The sequence below is a fragment of the Sapajus apella genome, unplaced genomic scaffold (assembly GCF_009761245.1).
Source record: "Sapajus apella isolate SASKATOON/1434 unplaced genomic scaffold, GSC_monkey_1.0 scaffold24, whole genome shotgun sequence".
Lineage (NCBI taxonomy): Eukaryota > Metazoa > Chordata > Mammalia > Primates > Cebidae > Sapajus > Sapajus apella.
The window spans coordinates 566,843-587,406 of record NW_022436964.1 but is presented as its reverse complement, the minus strand read 5'-3'; the positions used below and the strand labels follow the sequence as shown (position 1 = coordinate 587,406).

Here is a 20,564-nt window from a genome sequence, read left to right as displayed (position 1 = left end):
TAATACAGACAAGTGAGGCTTTTCTCTGCACTGATTGCTCCATCTGAAAACCAATTGCTTCTCATTTTGTGTGGTTTTGTATTCATTCTCCAAGCCCAGGCACTCTTTTGCTCTAAGGGTTTCCTGACTTGGATGTGAAGCAAGCTTCTAGCCCTGGCTTGTTTCTGTGTTGTCAGGCACAGATAAAGGCATGGTGGAATTTGCCCATTCCTTGGGTGAAGGGGCCTGTCAGAAACATTGTGGTCAGCCTTTAGAAACTCTCCCACGTTGGTTCCAAAGAGAACATTTGTGTGTGTGTTTGCTTTGGTTTTGAGAACTAAACACCCCTTTGACATTACGTGCGCCAGCTCCTGAACACTGGGGTGTTTCAGAAATGATGCCATGGGCACATGACGCAAGAAGCACTGCCCTGCTTTAGCAACAGGAAGAAAAGAGACCTAAAGGGGAGGCTTAATGAACAGAGAGGAATGAATGGAAGCATTTCAGAAAGGACAATGCTGAGGGGCACCCCAAATTAGAGAGGATCACCTCACTCCTCACTGTCTATTCCATTTTTGTCCTTTGAAAATCATTAAAGAGAATACAAAGGCTCCAAGTGCTGTTGGCTCGGCATCTTTCCCCGTAGCAACTTCAAAAGTCTCGAGTCACACTGGGTAGGAGCAGGCTGCCTCCAAGCAAATTGGCCAGCAAACATACCTGGATGAGTTTGTCCCTCCCCTGAAGCAATTTAGTAGGGAAGCTCACACCTTATATTGATATGTTCCCTCTCTTTTTCAAAAGAGGGATAATTGTGTTTCAAATATGATTTTCTAGCAGAGGAAAAACGGTGATTTGTTTTTTCCCTCAGTGGCAAAATTCACATTTTGATCAGAACACATTCAATCTCTAATACATTTTACTGAGTACGTAGGTAGCATCTTATTAATGAGGCAAGGACACTGCGGACATGTTGCTTCCCTCCGTATTTCTGTGCTGGGCACCCCGTGGGTGAGGCGATATTAACATTAGTTATGCAGATGAAGTCTCACAGTGCCAGGCCCTGAATCTTCTCACCCGGGTATTATCAATGCGAGTTTATCTGCCTGGTGGCATATTTGCAGGGTGCATCCCCTGGTCGGTTCTCAACCAGGGGCGCTCTCCATCTCCAACCACATCATTCCCCAAACCATTTTTCTCCCTCTCCCTTCCCTTTGAGCCTTTCTTTCTTTGGAAATTCACCAGTGGAATTTTTCTCCCCACGTCTCTATGGTGAGTTTTCCCAGCTTTGGAAGGCTCAGTTGCCATGGCAGCGGGCCTCCTCTGCCTGGAGCCGAGCTGGTGATTTTGGAAGCTGGTGATTTCGGAAGAAGGGATTGTGTCGGTGGGAGGGAGGGGAAGAAAAGTCATTAAAGTCGTCCAATTAGTATGCAGGGCCGGTGCCCCCTTCCAGCTCCTCTCACACGAGGAACAGCCAGGGCTCTTTAGATCTCTGCTGGCTGAGATGCAGTGAAGCAGAAGGAGGGGAGGCCTCCCAGCCATGCACCTGTCTAAAGGCACCTGCCTGGAGGAGGCTTCCGTGGACCCAGCCCGGGGAGGAGCCAAGTCCTGCTGCTACCCCCCACCGGCACCTTCTCCTCTGACCTCCTCTCCTTTGCCTCCCTCCATTTTGGAAACAGAGCTTCATGGAAAGACCCCAGTGGAGGAGGCGCTGGTGTGTACCAGTGGTAAAATGTACCATTCAAGGTCTCATATATTTCACCATTTTTCTGGTTGGTGGATGATTGTTCATCCACTAGTTGAAATAAGGGACAAAAATAAAATGTGTCCCAGGATATCGGTGACTGCTTGATGCCTGGGGTTATCAATTTGGCTGAGGGTAGCCAACTTGGATAATATTGGACAGAAGAAACTGACCCCACTTTCATAGGAAGCTGTGACTACTTACATGGCCCAATGGAATCTGTTCTCCCCAGAAAGTCTGGCTTGAAGGGAGACTGTTGTTCAGCCTGCCTCTATCTGAGCATTCTTTCTCTTGCTACTGCCAGGTGTTGGATGTCCTCGAGGGCTACTCCACTAGAGGGTTCTTGGTCCCCAGCCCCTGTGACCCCTGATGCCAGTGCCCACTGCCAGAGGTAAATTATTATCCTCTGTTTCTTTCTCCCTGAATTATTTGTTCAGAACCTGTGGATTTGAAGGTTTCCTCCAGCGTTCCACACTGTGCCCAGTGTCTGGCACCATGCCTGGCAGAGAGCAGAACCTAATAAATATTTCCCATCTACACTGCCTCTATCTTTCCACTCCCTGCCAAGCCCACTATGATTTGACTTCTGTCTCATTGCTGCATCAAAGTTGTGCTTACTGTAATATGATTAAAGTCTGTAGTCAAGTTAATTGCAAGGGGCCAATGTCAATTTTCTGGGCTCCGTTATGCAGATGTGAGTGTGCTGTCACTATGTTTACATATGTTATCATTGAGTGAAGCTGGGTGATGAGCACAGGGGACCTCTGTGGACTCTGCTGGCAACTACTGTGAGTCTGTTATTAGTTCAAAGTAAAGAGTTAAGAAAAAGAGTGGAGAAAGTTATATATAAATATGTTATGTATATATATATATATATATATACACCCTTAGTGAAACCTCTCTGGAGATCAAGCCAGTAGACATTTCTAGTCCTCATCTCATTTGACAATTGACATCCTCTCCCTGTTTCTTCAATGTTCTTTCTTTGGCTCCCTTGATACCACACCACCCTGTTGGCCCCTGTCTACTGTAGTCACTCTTTCCTACTCTCCTTCACAGGGAAAGGCTCAGCCATTAACTGTTGGAATTTCTCAAGCCCTTTTCAAGTCTCACTCCTCTTCCCAAAGCCGTTTCCTCCACTGTCCAGGCATCGGTGACTACTGCAAAGATGACTCACAAATGGACACCACTGGTCCAGTCATTCTCACTTGCTCAGGTTTCAATTTGGAAACCGCAGAGCTCCCTTTATCTCAACCCAGACAGCTCCTCACCCAGCAGCCTCTTCCCTAGCACCCATCACCAACATGCCCCAGACAGCTCCTCACCCAGAAGCCTCTTCCCTAGCACCCATCACCAACATGCCCCAGCCTACTCGAGTGTTTTCTATCTCAGCGAATGACCATAATCTGCCAAGTTCAGTAAGAAACTCTATTCTCTCTGAACTCTTGTTACCAGCATCTTACTCTGAGTCACCAAACTTTCTGGGCGGCTATATCAGCCTGGCTACTGCTCCCACTGCAGTCCCTACTCTGCACAGAAGCTGGAGTGTCCTTTGTAGACTGTAATCTGCCCATGACATTCTCAGCATAAAATCTTCTATGTCTTCTCATTGCTTTTAGAGAAAAAAGTGAGATCCTTTCTGTGGCTTGCAAAATTCTGCATGTTCTGGTTCATATAGGACCCCTCAGCTTCATCCCTTGTGAATCTTCCATTGCTTAGAGTATTCTAGCTGTACTGGATTTCTTTAAGCTCCTCGAACACGCTTTGCACCTCTCCTGCCACAGGATTTTTGCACATGCTGAACTGTCTACATCCAGATGATTTTTCTCCTCCCTTCACCTAGTTAATTATTACTGAATGTTACCCCCACAAGAAACCTTTTATCGAGCTTCCAGCCCAAAGCAAATTCTTCCATTTTAAGCCCTTATGCAAACCAATATTTACCGTGGAACACTGATTGCAAAAACAAGTATTTTTATGCAAGTTTTTAAGTAGCCACCACCTGAGTCTACATTCTTTACCCTACTAGAGTCACCCCCAAGTACAACATGGAGCTTTTCACACACCGAGAACTATGTAGATTCTGATTAGTCGGTGCCTGTTAAATATTTTGAATATCTCTTGTAATTCTATGCACTCTGTCTTCTTCAGTATTTATTGAATGTATAATTTTATAACTACGTTGAGATTATTTGATTCGTATCTCCCCTTCTCTAGGTGATATGAAGTTGAGGGCCATGTTCACTGTCACATTCCCCATATCTAACGCAAAGCAAGCACCCGATAAACGTGTTCAATGTATGAATGATTTTAAGTGAATGAACAGACTTTTTCCAGACATCTAATTGATCCCCAAATCCCATGAAAATGAAAGCACAGGTAACAGTAGTGGCCGACCCCAGAGGATGGCTCAGCAGCAGGTTCCCCATCCAGTGCCCTTTCTGCTCTCCCACCTGGTCCCCTTCCTGGAGACTTGCAGAGGACACTCTTTATTGTTACCACGCCCAGATCACTGCAGTGCGTCCGGACTCTGTAGCGTCTCATATCCTCCAGCCTGTCACCATGACCCAGTTTTAGACTTTGAAATTCAAGCATTGCTGACAGAATCTCTGCGTGGCTTTTTTTCCCCTGTTCTCTAAATAAAAGATGAAATCAGAATGGTCATGTATATGCTGTCTCAAAATAGTGCTTTATTTAGAGAGAGAAGGTGTTAGTTATTACTGGCATTTAACATTTGTTGAGTGAACAAAATCTGCTGAACATTGAAGAGAACATGGAATTAAAGAGTTCCTGCCCAGTGTGTGTTGTGGCCTAAATTAGACCCAGACAAGTCACCAGTGTGCAGAAAGGACGGATCTGCAGAGTGCTCCATTGCAATGCATAAAACATGCTCCAACTGGAGAGAGAACGTTTTTCCTCCTGAGAAGAGGGAATACTGTGGTCAGGACTTAAAGGTAACCCTTTGACCATTTTAAAAACAGCAAAGAGAACTAAAAATTCCTTGTGAGCCCTTAGAAACAGAAGAGCCTTGGGAAAAGTAGATATTTTCCTCTTTGGCAAGGGCCTTCCCTAAGAGAAATGTAGACCCTAGATTCTTACTGAGACACATCCAGTTCCAGGTCTACTGCTGGGGTGTGCTGTAGAAAGCCCCACTGGCTTCAGAAGGCACCACATTCTAGAGGACCATACTTGCAAGAGTAACTACATACAGTTTTGCTTTTTTCTTTTTTTTTCCAGAACTGTTACAATGGTTGTAGAATTTAAGGGAAGAAACACTTTTTGTCCCTTGGTGGTTTTTCTTCTTTTTTTTTTTTTTGGCATGGAGTGGAATGCAAGTCTCACTGTGCCCAATGGGATCCTGCAAAATCCCAGTTGCCCAAATGAATAACACACATGATTTCTGTCAGTTTTGAAAGGAATCCAAAACAGGGTGATGATTTCTGCAAATTGGAGTCAATGCTGGCCTGGGGTCGAGAAGCTGTGCCACTGGTTCTGCCACACACTTGGGCAAGTCATTTCTCCTTTCTGGGCCCTAGTTGTTGTGCCTGAGACTTGGATACCACAGTGCCTAGCTTGCTGAGTTGTTGCAAGCACTAAATATACTACATGTCTAAAGAACTAGCCAATGGCATAGAGTATGTGTTGGTTGTGTTTCTAGCACCAGGACATACCACCTTTATCTAGACAACTAAACAGAAACTCGAGGTCAGGTCCAAATTTAGGGTAACGATTCCAGACGCTTCCAGTTTTTAATTCAATAGATCATATTCACTTGTCTAAAGGTAATTCACCATTAATAGAGGACAAGAAACATATGGATTCTTGAGAACTTCAGCTAAGTCAGCAGTCTCTAGCCTATCCAAATATTGCAATCCTGAGAAAATAAAGAAGACAGATCTCTAAAAGGAAAATATCTGATTGGCCGCAAGTCCTAAGTGTAACAAGATGCTTAAAATTGACTAAACAAAGAGTACTTTTTATGTTGTGAAGTGATCATCATACTCTTTCAATTTGAACATTATTGTGAACATATGAGACTGCTGTACACAGGTCATTAAAATGTCAAAAGAGTGAATAGACTTAGCATGAAATATTAACTTCAGGAAAAAGCCTCTCTAAAGATGTAAACCCCTTCCCATTAATGTGAATGATTAAGCACTCTGAAATTTATTAGTGCAGCATGAAAGACGTTGCTGTGATAAGACTTGGCAATGACCTGCATTATTGGTTCTGACTCAGCCAAGTTTACAAAAGGAAGCTTTAAGGCATTTCATCAGAGGGAAGCACTAGAGTGAGATAGCAATTCTGCCCCAGGTGACTGTAGGCTGTGGGCAGAGCACAGCTGCCAGGTCCAGATGCCAGCACTTATAGCTCAGCTTTACAGACTTAAAGTGGAGCGATTTCCTTCTGGAGCTACTTCCTTCTACCCCTATCTCCTGACATCAACCACGTGGAGGAGAAAGACCCTTTGTCAGGGCCTTGGCGTCTGCCCACACTGTGTGAATCTTGGGAGAGGACATGGGCTGGTTCCAGGAGACACCAGTGATGCAGTTGTTGGGGCAGTGAGCCCTGCATTCAGAGACACAGAGTGAGTGCTCTATTCTAGGTCTGTAATCAAGAAGCTGCTGGCCTTTGGCAGGTCTTTAAGTGCCAAGTCTGCCATCTATATCATAATATTATATACAGAGGAGATGAAAGAATAGAGAAATATCGAAAGAGGTAGAGAGAGAGAGTAACAGGCTACATCTTGTCCCCTACTTCAGGTATGCGCCAAAACGTCATGGCAGGTGCCCAGCAAGCAGGCTTAGCTAGATTTTCTGGTGCCTCCAATAACTCGTGCCTCCAATAACTCCTTCCTTTTCTGTGGCTTTTTCAAGGATGGTGAGTACAGTTTTGCTCCTATTCAGAGTCACCTGGGGCTTTGTTCACATTCAGCTGGGTAATAAGCAGCGTGTGTTTGCAACCCTGTTTCCACCTGGCCATGGAGGCAAAGCATGCATACCTTTTACCATCCTTGTAAAGCCGCCTGAGGACAAGGTGTCTATGAGCTCCTGAGCTGTTGTTGATTTCAAAGTGTAGGATTTATAGAGAAGCGCTGGTAGCCAGACAGGTAGGTGCAGGGTTGGGTAGGAGCTGGGGTTTAGACCTTGGCAGGTGCAGCTAGTGATAGGGGACTGGCCCAGGGGCAAAGCTGGTCTGAGACTGAAAACCATCTCCAGTCCAGGCTGGGGGTCGAGAAGTTAAGTGCCCCTTGAAGTGGATGGGCCCAGAAATGAGGAGCCCTATGTACAGATGAATTGGCTTTAAGGAATCTGTCCCAGAGGATAGGCACCCAGGCTCTGAGCTTATGTTAGACACTCAGATCCAGGTATCTGAGGAATCTAGAGGATTAGTAAGGTTACTGACATGATAACAGAATGGAGATCTAGTCAAATCCCTGGACCAGAAAAGGGACTATTTTAAGGAATTCCACAGCTATGAGTGTTGAGCTGTGAGCTAGGGGTACTCAGGAGTCAGCCCCCCTGGGGCAAGTGAACAAAAAGAGTGATTTCAGGCACAAAGTGGGAGCTGTGTGGTCAGCAGAGGGCACCAAGTCAGCTTGCCACGGAGGCCGATGAGTACAGCAGAGCAAATTTGGAAAGGGAGTGGGCTAAGCTGCAGCTGCTTAAGTATTGCTGGGTCTGACAACCTCGGTGGGGCCAAGGGGGGTTCAGCCATGGTGGCATGGCAGACGAAGGAAGGGAATATGGGGTCTTGTGGTTTACACCCCACCCCCCGCTCCCATAGCAGATGCCGCCTCTCCCGCACTGCTTCAGAGCCTCTTGGCTCTGCCTGACTTTGGGACCACTGGTAATTTTGTTGTGCTCCATCCCCTGCTGTGATATATAGCTCTCTGTCGGGTCCCTTCTGGCTGCATAGCATCTTGCCTCTCACCTCATGGACTGGTGCCTCCCTGTTGATGCTGAGATACAAAGCTCGGATGGACTCCTCTGAAGCCTGTGCACGCTCAGCTTGGAGGTGTGGAGAAGCCGACACCCGGTGTGGAGATCTTTAAGCAGTGGGAGGCAGGAGCCTGTAAATAAGGCTCAGATGATGTCATTTTAGTGAAGTACCAATGTGTGAAAGTTTGTCCCAGATGGAATCTTCTCAGCAGTTGATGTTGTCAGCCTCTTCTTTGGAATCCGCCATGCAGCCTTCCTTTCTCTCAGCTAAGGAGGCTCTTCTCTGTTGACATCTGACCTTGAGGTTCTTGGTCCACCTTCTGCGCACTCTTTCTTTAGTGCCTCCTGGAGTCCCTCTCGTTGGTCTGCATAAGAGAACCCGATGACTTATGTATATATATATAGGAGGATGAGCTTAAACGCCAAGCCAGCTCATTAAGTCTATTTTAGCCTCGGTTTTATCCCCCTCCCACTGAACATACTTTTGGTGGCCCCAAATTAGAGTTTTCTCTTTTACAATTGCCTGAGCCCTTTGAAGCTTGTGATAACATGCATAAGATGCTCAGAGTTCTCAATTGTGACTCCTTCCAATGTGTAAGTTATGAAGCCTTTCTCTTTTTGTATTGTCTGTTAAGAGTCTTTAAAAGAGGACTGTTGTGATGAAAATTGTATTCTAATATCTTTAGCTCTGGTACTACCATCATATTGGGCCATTAAGGCACAAATCATTATAATTAAAGACATTTCACACTAATATTCAATTCTTGCTCATTTGAATGTATTCTAGCTCAGCACTACCGCTATACTGATACACTCAACAGCCTTGTAATCCTCTTTGGCAAGTTTAGCTCTTGAGTTCTCAAAATTAAAACTAGAAAAAGCCTGAGTTTCTAAAATAAGATTTAAAAAGTGCTATGTGGAAGAATTGTGTGCATATGTCATGGTAAAACTGAATTTCATCTTGGTGAGAATGGTCCTGCCCTAAATTCGCTTTCCTAAGCCCTCCCTGTGTGCCCATTTCCAAGGCTCCTGCACAGCACAGCTTCCTGTTGAGAGTGGACTTCCAGCTACACTGACTTCCACCCTGGGGAGGGTGGGTAGACCGCCCCATGCCAGCTTCCACCCCACTGTTTCCCGTGGGTTTCCTCCAAGCCAACTTTCACGTTCTCTGCTCAGGTTCTCGGTTTCTACAGAACAGTCTCCTTAGCCCAGCAAATGCTGGTGAAAGCACAGTGAGGAGAGGACAGGACCTCCCTTCCTGAATTCTTCAATGGCGTGAATGGAAGCTGTCTTGGATTCTAAGAGAGGAACTTGGGCCACTGAGCCTCAGTCACAGTCACATCCCATGTCCTCACCGGAGCACATTTTCAAAACAATTTTAGAGCAATTTTAGGTTTATAGCAAAGTGGAGCAGAAAGTAGAGTTCTCATATACCCCCTTCCCCACACGTGTACAGCCTCCCTCACTATTCACATCCTGCAGCAGAGCGGTGCATTTGTTACAATCAGTGAACCTGCACTGACACATCATTATCACCCAGAGTCCATAGCTTACATTAGGTTCATTCTTGATGTACTTTCTATGGGTTTTGACAAATGTATAATGACATGTATCCAGCATTGTAGTATCACATAGAATAGCTTCACTGCCCTAAAAATCCTCTGTGTGTCTCCTATTCATCCTTCCCAACTCCCTACCCCCTAGAAACCACTGATCTTTCTTACTGTCTCCATCGTTCTGGCTTTTCCAGAATGTCATACAATTGGAATCATACTTGATTCCAACTATGTGACATTATTTTCAGATTGGCTTCTTTTTACTTAATAATAGGCATTTAAAGTTCCTCTATGTCTTTTCATGGCTTGATAACTCACATCTTTTTAGTTGTAAATAATATTATATTGTATAGATGTGCTGCAGTTTATCCATTCGCCTACTGAAGGACATCTTAGCTGCTTCCAAATTTTGGCAATTATGAATAAAGCTGGTGTAGACATTCATGTGCAGGTTTCTGTGTGACATAAGTTTTCAATTCCTTTTGGGCAAATACCATAGAGCACGACTACTTGGTCATATGGTAAGAACATGTTTAGCTTTGTAAGACACTGCCAAATTGTCTTCCAAAACGGCCGCTTCATTTTGCATTCCAACCAGTAATAAATGAGAGTTCCTGTCGCTCCACACCCTCACCAACATTTGATGTTGTCAGGGGTGCTCTGGATTTTAGCCATTCTAATAGGTGTGATAGGTGTGTACTGGTACACATTATAGCATTTGGAGGGCCAGTATGGCCACCACTAAGCAGCATCTCAGGTAGATTCCAAAATTTTCAGTTCACTTTTAGTTATGGAACCAATTGAGTCTAGTTTAAAACTTTATTCTCACATCAGAGTCAAAGCTTTCCCAGCCAGTGTCACAGCCTGGAATTCTCCCTTCTCCCTCTCCTAGTGCCAGCTCCTCCTGATTGGTTGGGACCTGGAGGAGGATTGAGGATGAAGAATAAATATCTGGTTACTTCTCAGTTGTCATTCTCTTTTCTGTTGTCACTATTTCTCTGCCAGTGTCTCCATGGGTCACCCTTGGACAGCCAGGGTACAGACAAAAAGGCTCAAAAGTAGACACTGTCAACAGTGCCCACCTATTCGTGAGAAACTCACATGTCTTTGCCCTTCCAAATGGTGGGTAAGCGGTCTCTGCCACTGACCCCCGCCTCCACCATCTTTGTCCGTCCCTTTGTGCTCCCTTTGCAGTACACACAAGTTCAAATGCGCAGTGAGGTCCCAGCGACCCTCATTACAGCATCCTCAATCTTTAGGAGGAATTCTCTCGAAGGCGCTTCTTGTTTGGTTTCAAGTTGTGGATGGAGGAGCAGAGAGAAGGAGAAAGGAAGAGAGTAAATTACCTTCCTTCCATCAAAAGACCAATAGCTCCATTTCTCTTGCTCACTCCTCCTCTCAGTTCTTTCCCCACACAGACTGAGAGAGGAGGAGGATCTAAGGTAGTGGGCCATAATAGGGACTGTGCCATAATTGGAGCAGAAGTTGGATCCAGCTGTGAGATGCTCCGCTGGCCCTGACTGATACAGAGCCTTCTCTAGAACAGGGAGGAAACACAGCTTCTTTTTCCTTATCTGAAGGCCAGAATTTCTAAATAGGGCAGGGAGGGGACAATTGAAAACACCCCCTAGTATCCTATTATAGAGTTTCAGAGGTGTGCGGGGGAAGGGGACTTTGCAACTGCCCTCATTTGAATATTAAAGCAATTAATGACCTAATAGCCATTCATGACAGAAAAGCTGATTGCAGCAAACATGAGATCTTCCTGCGGAATATTCGCTGCTGCCTGCTCTTGACCTGCGCTTGGCGACTAGGAGTGGAGCATTATTCCCCTTGCAGTACTGCCTCATTACTTGGAAGGTGGTTTTTAGCCACACCTTTGCCCGTTTCAACTCCAGTTAAGTACAAGCTTACCCCCTACTGCCCTGGGTGATAGAAATGCAAAGTGAGCGTCCTGACAATTTCTGAAGACCCCAAGAGGATGACTATCAGAATGAGGCCAGTTCTAATTGACTGAGTTTTCATTAGTGAAGATCATGAAACACCTGGCCCATGAAGGCTCGAGGTTTGCGTCTGGTGTGAGCTCACATGCGTGGATGCACGAAGCTTCCCAGGTGCTGCTGGTGTCTCTTGGTGGCATTTTACTTTATAATGCTCAGTTTGGGTTCCTCTTCTGCTGAACCTAATTTTTCACTCCAGGGGTAATCACTTTTCCACTTTAAAATAATGATGCAACTTCAGTGATTTAATTTAGAGAGGTGATGAAGTGACCATTGAAGTGTTCAGCAAACGGATAAAAGCTTTTCACAAATTCCTCAAAAATAAACTCTCTCATCTTCTGAAAGGTTTACTAAATACACACTGTAAAGAATTGGCCATCGGCATATACATTTCTTGTTATTCGATGGCTCCAGTATTAGGTTTTATTCAAGTTTGGTTACATGGATGTGCAAAGGTAAAGTCTGACCCCTGAGACAAAGAGGATGGTCATTCTGCAAGTGGGGCAGGGACAGCAGGAACAGAGGAGACTCTCACCCTGTCTTGACCATGAAGGTCTCAAGATGTCTAGGAATACGTTTCTGGGGGTGGATAGGGTTGTCTACAAATGATGCCCCCAACATCAGGCCAGGTCAGGCTCTGGTAGGTGGCCTGCTGAGTTGGAGTAACAGTTGGGGAACGGAGCTGAGTGAGCTTGGTGAATCAGCCCCAAGAAAGCCTGCTAGAGGGCTGGACCCTGTGCAGAATATTTCTCTGTTTGTGGTATCCTTAGTGTTTATTGTCCTGTTGTTTACCCTTACAGCTTAGCAAAGCCATTCAGCTCACCTTGAGCTGTGCTAAAGTGAAACAAGAAAAGCTTCATTTGTGAGATTAAAAAGGGATGCAGTGCATTCCTGGAGGCCAGCATGAAGGAGGCAGTCATAATTAAAGTGAGACAAAAACAAGTGGGAGAAAAAGGGTGGAGGGACCTATTCTAAGGCAGTTTTCTCATACCCCACCCAGGAGTCTCCACCTGGGAGATTACCAGTTTAGTGCTAAACTTAGTAGTTCTGGATTTACTTTGTGTAAAGGAAGGAGTTTCCTTTTTTTTCTTTTTCCCTCCCCTTTCCTCCCTTTTTCTCCCCTTCCTTTCCATCCCTCTTTTTTCCTTCCTTCCTTTCTTCCTTCCTTCCTTCCTTTCCTCCCTCCCTCCTCCCTCCTTCCTCCCTCCCTCCCTCCCTCCTTCCTCCCTCCCTCCCTCCCTCTCTCCCTTCCTTTTTTCTTTCTTTCCTTTTCTTTTTTCTTCCTCCTTTCTTTCTCCCTTCCTTCTTCTTTCTTTCTTCTTTTTTCCCTCTGACAACTGACTTATATTTCAAAACTCTGTTTGCTTACCATTTATTTGAAACGTAGAAGCAATTTTTTAAAGAGGCACTTCAGTCAGTTCATGGGAAATTGTTTTACGCATAAGATCACAGAACTTCATTACTTGTATTAGTTCATTTGTACTAACTCATTCAACATGTTTATTGAGGACCTACTATATCGCAGGCTCTGTCCCAGGCACAGAGATATCAGAGAGCTCAAAACAGAGTCCCTCCTCTGAGAAATTTTCAATGGGAAATACAGACAGGAGAGTCAGCTATATGATATAATAAATACCGTGATTTGCGGAAATATAAGGATATAAATACAGTCATGCATTGCTTAATGACAGGGATATGTTCCAACAAATATGTGGTTATAGGATTTCACATGGTGTGAACATCGTAGAGCACACTTACATAAACCTAGCTGGTAAAGCCTCCTGCATGCCTAAGCTGTGTATCGTGGTCTATCGCTCCTAGGCTACAAACCTGTGCAGCGTGGGACTGTACTGAGTACCGTCGGCAGTTGTAACACAACGGGAAGCATTTGCATAGCTAAATGTAGAAAAGGTGCAGTAAAAGGACGGTATCATCATCTTACGGGACTGCCCTTGTATGGGCTGTCCATCACGGACTGAAACATTATGTGGCACATGACTATATTATAAAACCCCCTTTTATAAGATTATCTTGTAGGTCAAAGTGCCTCAAGTTATGAATCCCAGGAGCACACATTCCCTGGTTGAAGCCAGGGGCAGATCCGAGTCTCTGGGACCGTCCAGGAGGGAGGGAGCGTGACGGATGGGAAGGAAGGGAAAGGTGAGGACTGTAGTGATGGCTGCTCTTCCGGAGATGAGTTTTCCTAGAGGGCCTCTGACTCACTGGGGGGTGAAAATTTCACTCTTTCATCCATTTCAACAACTTTTGACACCTCTGCATGCTCAGCACTATATTGAGTACTAGGGCTACGGCAGCAGACAAGACCAGCAAAGCTTGTTCTAGTGGAGGGAGACAGAAAAGACAGGCAAAATGATACAAATAGTAGTTGTAGCTAGTTCTAAGGGTAATAAAGAAGGAAGAGAAAAGAGAGCCAACTGGCCTTCAGTGTGCCCCATGTGGTAGGCAAGGAGGGGAGATGCAGGCGGGGAGGGCAGGGAGCTGAGCCGCATCTGTGTTTGTTAGGAACTGAGGGTCCTGCTAAGATGTTTGGATTTTATTCCAAGCACAATGGAAGATGCTGATGAATTGTAAGCAGGGGAATGATGAGAGCCAATTTACATTTTGAAAGGAATCCTCCAGTTGCTGTATGGGGAATGGGTTACAGGAAGCAAGAGTGAAACAGACATACCTGTTAGGAGGCTGCTGCAGGGGCCTGGGCAAAAGAATGTGGCAGCTTGGCCCAGGTGGCAACAGCGAAGATGGGGGAAGGGGAAGCAGTCAGAGTATGTTCTTCAGGCAGGACTGAAAGAGCCTGATGGTGGCTTTGATATGGGGATAAGAGACAATAAGGAATCAATGAGGACTTCTAGGGTTTGAGCTTGAACAAAAACAGGAGTGATTGGTGGTGATGGTGGTGCTATTTAAGGAGATGAGAAAAAAAAAAAAAAGAAGGAACAGGAATTTTTCAAAAAGAGATGAAATCTGAGGACATTTAATCCTTGGGTCAGCAGAAAACAGACCACCACTGGAAAAGGGGAAGATTTTTCCAAAGTCTGATGTACTGAAGTTGAAAATCATCTCTGCCTTTTCCTACAGTTTCCAGTTAATTTGCAATTGCTTGTTCATTCTATATCAGCCTTGCCATTCTTGGGAGTATTCTTGGCTTCATCTCCAAAGACAAATTCACAGATAAAGAAAACTATAATCCTCAAGTCTGTGTTCAGAGTAGATACTGGTGCTGGACGACCTTTACGTATTTCATTTAACCTATTTCAAGAAATGAATTAAAGTACATATTAACCAGTTAATACAGTATCCTATATGCCAATGATCTGTACCTAAATAGATGTTTTGATATAAACAAAGTGCAATTGCAGGGATAGAGACCTTGGGAGGAAATTTGCAGAAACCTAATAATAGGAGTTGACTAAGGGAAATAGAGGCTCTAAGTAGAGGCAGAAAGGAAGATGCACAAAAAAAGAATGCCAGCTGATCATCATTAAGGATTTCAAGGCTATGAAATCTCTTCTCTTCTTCCCAGGATACCATAAAAGCAGCTTTCTTCCTCAGAGACAGCTCAAATTGTTTTATGAGTCAAAGGGTGACCTCCTTAGCAGTGATGTGATCACATAATGGGTGGAATATTGGGGAAATATTACCAGGAAAAACAAGGTAATTTGGAGGGATTCTCCTACCTAGGTACTGACTGAGACAAGTATACAGAAACCATTCACATAAATCACAAAACTGACGTCCCAGGGAGGCCATAACTTAGTATCCTAGAGATCTGAGCTCTGAGAATCACTGAAGGAACGCGTAGTGAATAGGACTCCTCTACCGCTCTTTTCCCTTTTCTAGTGAGAAGCTGGGACCTTGAGGATCTGTGAGGGGACACCCACACAGTCAGACCCACTTTGTTTCCTAGAACCTGTCACTTCCTGCAAAAGAAAGGATTGGTTATCGATGTGGTGCAATGATGTCATTGTCAAATTCTCTGGGTCAGAGAGGAAGGGATTTCCTCCTGAGCAAGACTCAGAAAACATGGCTGATGATTGCCTTAGATGGCTTGCATAGCTGGCCATGCCACCAGGCAGACTTGGGGAAGTGATGCTAAAGGAAAGGCTGAAGTCAAACAGAAAGAGGCAAGGCTAGAGGATTTGAAACCCCTGTCTTCCATCGCCGTCTTGGACCTGATTCTGACAGTGGTCTTGGGTTTCTTTGTCTTTGTTTCCCTACTCAGTAAATGGTAATGATAGCTAGGCCATAGACCATGTGTTTGTTAGAAATCCTCACAATATTATGCAACGTGCCTTAAAACATTGCCTGGAAGTAGCAACTTATTTCAATGTGGAGGTAAAGATATAAATATAGTTGTAGCTACAGACACAGATATAGACACACACATCCCAGTGTAGCTGTGTTTATTACACAGAACCCTCCCAATGACAACCCTGAGTAACACTGGAATCCTTGCTGCTGAAACACATAAACATTGTTCCTGCCCCGGGGCTTTTGCACCTGCTGACCCCAATATCTGAAATGTATTCTAAAATAGAACTGCTCCTCTGTTCTTTCCAACCCCTTACTCTACTATTTTTGCATAGTATTTATTACCACCTGAAATTATTATGTGTGGCTATTTGTTTATTCACATATGACCTTTATCTCCCACTAAAATGAGAGCTCCATGAGGATGTGGAGTTTATTCACATCCATGACCCCTGTGCCTACAATACCTCACACTCAGGAGGTAGCTCAATATATTTTTGCTGAATAAGTGAATGTTATCAAAACAAGCAAATGATTATCAACTCTGTGGTTAAGAAAAAAGAAACCTATACTTTTTCCAATAAGGGTTTAAGAACTCTAAAGATATTATAATAGCTTCTCTTATTATCTGTTGTATTGCAAATAGTCCATTGAGAGAGAGGGAGTTTGGCAAGAGGGAAGAGTGTCTTTTCCCGACGTGCGTTACTGCACAGCACTGTGGCCCTGATTTAAGGCTGTGGAGTTGTAGTGGTGGGGGGGGATTGAGCTCCTACAGGAGGCGGTGGTAATGCTAGGGGCTGGTCTGGGAGAAGTTAGACCTCTTTTTGTTAATCTCTGCTGGCCCTCTCAGGCTCTCCAGCCATCATGCTAAGCATACATGGGGCCATGCCAAGGCAGCCATCAAGGTGAGCCACTTCTACCTCTGAGACAGACTGCCAACCCTAGGCCTCACCCTGGGAAATTCTGATGGGGCTACAAGGAGCCTGCTGTAGTTGGATGGTTTCCTGCAGTGAGGGTAGGATGGGCATCATGCTATACCACAGGAGGATCAAAAGAAAGACACCCCTGGGTACAGGGCGCCCAGCACTTCCCTTCTCACTGACTTCTCCCAGCTCCCTCTCACACTATTCTCTGCTGAGGGGTCACTTTGGCTCATTCATCTGTGCTTTCAGTGGCTTTCCTGGTAACGTATCCTATATGTTCATTACCCTGTGCACAACATATGTCTGTTTTTGTTCCTTATTTACAGTTTCACCTGGACATCAGTGTCCTTCTCTAAAGCAGATCAGCCACTGTCTATTTTTGCCTTTCCCTTCTGGATACCTCTCTGGGCTCCAATTCTCTGGAGTTCCAGCAGCCCCACTAGGGCTTATAGGAAGCTGCCTTTTTGGTTTTAGCTGCTGGTTCTCCTCCCATACTTATTTCATACAGTATTGTCCACCCCTGAGACCATTCCCTAGGGCAACACATGCAGTCCATTCATTTGACAAATATTTGTTGAGCGTCCCAGCGCTGGACTGTGCTGTCTCCCATGAAGTTATCATTTAGAGGCAGGAGGAAACAGCAAACATGTAATCACAGAAATAAGGATATTCTTACAGCTGACTGGGGCTGTGAGGGAAAGGGATCAATCATTATGATCCAACAAGGGAACCTGCTTTTGATGCCTAGAACATGATATTTAAGTGCTGTTGGACAAGTAGAAGTTAGCAAGGTAAAAATTGAAGAGAAGCACATTTCAGGGACCTATGCCATGAGAAAGAGCTAAGGGAGCTTAGGAAACAGAGGAAAGATCAAAATGTGGGGGACCCTGCAAAGAAAGGGCAAAGAGGCATAAGACCAGTGAAGGCGCTAAGATCAAACAGGGTACAAGCAGCCACTCTGACGACTTTTAATTTTATACTAAGGGCCATGGAAAGTCATTGAAGAGTCTGCTGTTGTACTAACCGTGAACTGGAAAAAGGTCAGAAGGAAAATGGGGAGTGATTGTTGCAGTAGCCCAGGGGACAGGGAGAGGAAGGAATGATGGAACTTGAAGATTTATCAAAATGAGGGTGGAAAGAAGTAGACAGATTCGAGATGTCCTTGGAAGCATGGCCTGGGAAGGACATCTTAGAATATTCCCTAAGCCCTTGACTGCATACTTCAGGACTTCTACTAAGTGAGAAAAATGAAGTCCCTCTTACGGTTAAGCCACTGTCTCTGTTACATGTAGCGGATGGGGATCCCTAAGTGATATGATCTCTTTGTCGCTACATTAGCTAGGCTTGTGATTCACTGTATAATGTTCTTGGATGTATGAAGTTCTTGGTTATGCCTAGCACGTGGTAAGCCTGCAGTAAATGATAGCTAGATTCTAAACGTTAGCCACACAGTTGTACATAAGCTCAGCCATTGCAGTCTCTGTCGGGGCATTGTGGCCAACCCCTTCTTCACAGAAAACTTCAGTGAGTAACTGGAACTGGGACCTGGAGGCAGGGAATGGGAATATTTTTGAAAAACCTTCTCTCCTGCTGTCTTCTATGAGCCAGTTTTTGCAGTCTTCTCCTATGACCCTCTGGACACACTGGCAAATGTTTGGGTGTCCTGTTATCAACCTGTCAGCAGAAGGAAACTGAAAGCATCACTAGGTTAAGGAGTGAGATAAACCACATTAGTGCTGGGACAATCACAAGCCACTGCCATTTGTTTGTATTTCCACCATGGCATCGATTGTACCTTGCATTATGGCCGTAGAACAAACTCTGGAGGGCAGGAACCCTGTCTCTTTCAACTTTGTTTCCCCACAGTGCACTTAGCACTAACTATAGGTGGGTGCAAAAGTAATTGCGGTTTTGCCATTTCTTTTCATGGCAAAAACCGCAATTACTTTTGCACCAACCCACAGTCCCGACCCCAGTGGGGCAGGCCTGTATAAACACAAGTGTGTTGAAATGTACCAAAATAAAGATATGTGCGAAGAAGCAAGAGCAGTGATTTATCATATGCGGATTGGCTGCTACCACTGAAGCTGTACTTTATGTCAACTACCTCACTTGAACCTCACGGGTAAGACACAGTAAGTATCATTGCCCCAGATTCTATGAATAAAAGCCTGTGGCTTAAAGGGAGGTGATGTCTTCCCCAAAGTCACATGGAAAGTTGTAAGCACAAGAAGCCCCGGTCCTTACTGTAGTTCACTGCATCATACAACTCCAGGAGGAGGGGAGCATTGACCTGGGCCGCAGCGTGAACGGTGCCCGTCAGGATCATGCAGTGGAGCTGGGCTGTATCAGAGGCTGTGGTGGGGGTTTTGCTCTTACTCCAGCGCTACAGCCTGAATGTTTCCTTTTGCTGAAGTCCTAGCCATAGGGCTGTTCTCCAAGGGAAACATCACCTCTTCAGAACTTTGTTGGGGAAGTTTATAGGCTTGATTTAGGCTTATAGGTTTCATCCCTTTTGGGATACAATGGACAGACTCTAAGACAAGTGATTTATTTACATTCAGCTATTTGGCAAGTGGCTGATCTAGAACTTGAAACCAGGTCTGTAGACTCCAAAGCTCATTCCCTTTGCTTCCAGGCTTCTCCAACAGGAGTCTGGCTGAGTAGCCTTTGGACCCAAGATGGTGTGTCCAGACCATAGGCTCATGAAACCACAAAATAAACTTACTTTTCACAGTGCATTAGGAAGTCTAGTGCAATAATTGTATCTGATGTTAAAAATGAAATGTAAGACTTTAAATAAATTCCAGACTTGCCATAAACACCTGGGCTAGGGCTCCAGACATGGTCCCAGTTACTTCCCCGTCCCTCAACTGCTGACCTTTTTCTGCAGTATTGGGGTGCTTTGGTGGAAAGGTTTGAGAAGCACAAGGCTATGCTATAGTGGTTTCCCTAACACTGAGCTTCCAGTCTTCACCACTGCGCAGTTGGTCAGAAACTGCGTTCCAGTTTCAAAGTCGCAAAATAGCAGCTGCTTGTAGCAGTGCACTTTTCATGAGTATATTTTATCTGCAAGCATATCTAAAGAGGAAAATGAGTTTTAAATGTAGGTCATGTCTTCAGCTCAGAGCTTGGCACACAAAGTACATGCTCAGTAGGCGAAAGTTACTTTATTATTTCTTAACTCTCACAATCATCATAAGAACTCATTATGTCCTCCAAACCAAGGTCACAATCGCTATGTGTTACATATATCACAGAGGTAGCAGAGAAGAACCATAATGATGCCAGGTTGGCATTTAGAACTCTCTAGAGAAGTGGTTTTTTGTTATCGTTACACTTAGGTGAAGGCAGACATCAGTAACCATAGCAGAATGAACTTCCCCAGCTAAGAGGAAAGAAAACCTTATTCATTTTTAACTGGCTTTGGTGTATTAAGCCCTCATCTCAGCCTAATGGTGGAAAGTAGATTCTGAAAGTCTTCAGTATTAATGAAGAAGCTGGGATTTATGATGGGACAGCTACTCTCTCTGCTTACTGGGCAGGATGCACCCAGGACAGCAATCATGACTGCAGTCACAGATGATATGGAGAGTGCTGTTTCTAATGCAGAGAAGCCTTTGCTTTTCTGGCTCTGTTGACAAATTACTGCATACCTCCTTTTCTAAAAGCTACCTGAAATATCAGCCTGTCTGAGTAACTTCTATAGGAAGAGTCTTACATTGGAGTTTTGGTACTAAACCAGCATACTGTCATCACCGTAACATAGACAATGACACACATATATATTGCTCCTGCTCTCCTGGTTACCTTTTCTCATCACCTTGGTAGTCTTTATGACTTTTCACCATCAAAGGGTGCAACGCTTTTGTCTCAAACGCTAAAAGTTAGATGGTCTCTTGGGTTCAAAACATAATGCTCAGGAGGTCATAAAAAGCTCAGTAGCATTGAACATTTTAAAAGGACAGTTTGATGAAATGTACATCTTTGGAATGTACAATTTCCCATTGCTGAGTGATGTGTAAACACAGTTACCTCACACCAGGCAGCATGGTCTATTAGAACTTTCCAAGGGTTTCATTCTTCCATCGATCCACTTGGGAAACTCCCTATAAAGATTAAGAGTTACTGGGGAGCGGGGCTATCAGGGGGAG

At 44.7% G+C, this 20,564-nt stretch overlaps 1 protein-coding gene and 1 long non-coding RNA gene across 10 annotated transcripts in view; both read left to right on the top strand.

Moving 5' to 3' along the window:
• NTRK2 (neurotrophic receptor tyrosine kinase 2) overlaps positions 1–20,564 on the top strand; it is a 348,512-nt gene that overhangs the window by 312,401 nt on the left and 15,547 nt on the right. The gene's annotated exons all lie outside the window — the stretch shown is intronic.
• Positions 12,477–19,397, top strand: LOC116559744. Its single transcript, XR_004272599.1, has 2 exons — positions 12,477–16,502; positions 16,534–19,397. It is a non-coding gene; the product is annotated as an uncharacterized LOC116559744 (long non-coding RNA).